Below are 1,816 nucleotides of genomic sequence, written 5' to 3' on the forward strand. Positions count from 1 at the left end.
CCCTGACAGGGACTGAAACATATGTACTAAACATAAGTGTGTGATTTAGCAGATCAGTTATGTGCAAGGACATCTGCATGTCTATGCCAACCAACCTGCAGCATGTTTCCCAATTATCGTAATGATGATTTTTCCATTATCTCCTTCAGTTCTGTTTAGTAAATCAGCCCCATTACCTGCTTACTTAGATGTCTGTTTGGTTCATCTAAAATGCATCCAAATATATCTTGCTAAAGGGGAATTTCAGTTTATATCATTTTGTTTTAGGTAATGAAAAATCCACATAACCTTATAATATAAAGAAGAAAACGGTCACCTTGCCCAATCATGGCAAAGTAACACCTATCAACAACTGCTTCATACTCACCTCACCAGTGCTCCCTTACTGCTCCTTCTTCTGTTGCATCCATCATAAATATCCAAAATATAACTAAAATATCCAGGTGCTGGCTTGAGTCAGAACCCAGAAGGAGCAGTGATCCCCCCCCCTATCTTGTGAGAGTGGTCAGGAATAGTAATTGGCCACTAGGTCCAAGCACTGCATCATGGGCAGAAGACACATGCTCCCCCATACCCAGGGTATTTTGCTGTTGCGACCACAGAAGAAGGAGAGGTGAAGCTGGGGGAGGGCGGTGTTGCAGACAGTGGCAAGGTGGGTGCGGAGCAGGGCCGTATGGCGAGGCTGAGGCAACTGAGGCCTCGGGCGCAGGTGCTGGGGGGCACAGCCATCAGGGAGAAGTGGGGCGGCACAGCTCTGCACAGAGGATCGGTACATATCACAGATATGTACCGATCCTTCGCCGATCAGCCACCCACAGCCTGCAGCATTTCCTCTGGATGCCCGCTGCTCTCCCCCATCTGTATGCATCGGGGATCTGAGGCAAAGTGAAGCACTTCAGCCGGCGGGGGGGCAAAGGAGGGAGCCCCTGTCACAGCAGCATGGCTGAGCGGTGAGGAGAGAGAGAGCCGCTTAGGCCAGGATCTATCAAGCCGGCGGCTCTATCTCTCCTCACCACTCAGCCATGCTGCTGTGACATCGGCTCCCTCCTACGACCCCACTGGCTGAAGTGCCTTACTTCGCATCAGATCCCCGCTGCATACAGATCGGGAGAGCAGTGGGGATCCAGAGGAAAAGCTGCCGGCTGTGCTCTGTGCGTGGCAGAGCGGCGGAGGATCGGTACATATCAGTATTATGCACCGATCCTCTGTGCAAAGCAAACACTGGAGTGATCAGCTGCGGGGATCCAGAGGAAAAGCTGCAGGCTGTGCTCTGTGCGTGGCCGAGCGGCAGAGGATCGGTCCATATCAGTGATATGGACCGATCCTCTGTGCAGAGCAAACACTGGAGTGATCAGCTTAACTGGGGACACATAGTACTGATTGTTGTTATATTTTGAATAATACACACTTTCTTCTAATCTTAGGTCTAAGGCTGGGTTCACACCTAGGCGTATTGAATATGCGCGTTTGTCGTCGCGCGTTTTTACCGCGATTCGCTTTTACCGCGATTCGTTTTTTAAAACCGCGATTCACGGTTTTAAAAAACGCGCGACAAACGCCCGTTTCCGAGGGCTACTTGGCTGTATCCCAATGGAAACGTGAGACCAAAACGCCCCAAAGAAGTACATGTAGGACGTTTTGTATCGCGTTCGGACGGGCGGAAATACGGCAAGGTGTGAACCAGACCCATTGAATACAATGGGATTTAGATGTTTGAGCGTTTTGTAGAGCGTTTGTCGAGCGTTGAACGCGCTACAAAACGTTCAGGTGTGAACCAGGCCTTAAGACTTATGTACACATTGAAGATCCTACATTC

This window comes from Nanorana parkeri, unplaced genomic scaffold (genome assembly GCF_000935625.1).
Source record: "Nanorana parkeri isolate BGI_ZX_2015 unplaced genomic scaffold, ASM93562v1 scaffold103, whole genome shotgun sequence".
NCBI classification, from domain to species: Eukaryota; Metazoa; Chordata; class Amphibia; order Anura; family Dicroglossidae; genus Nanorana; species Nanorana parkeri.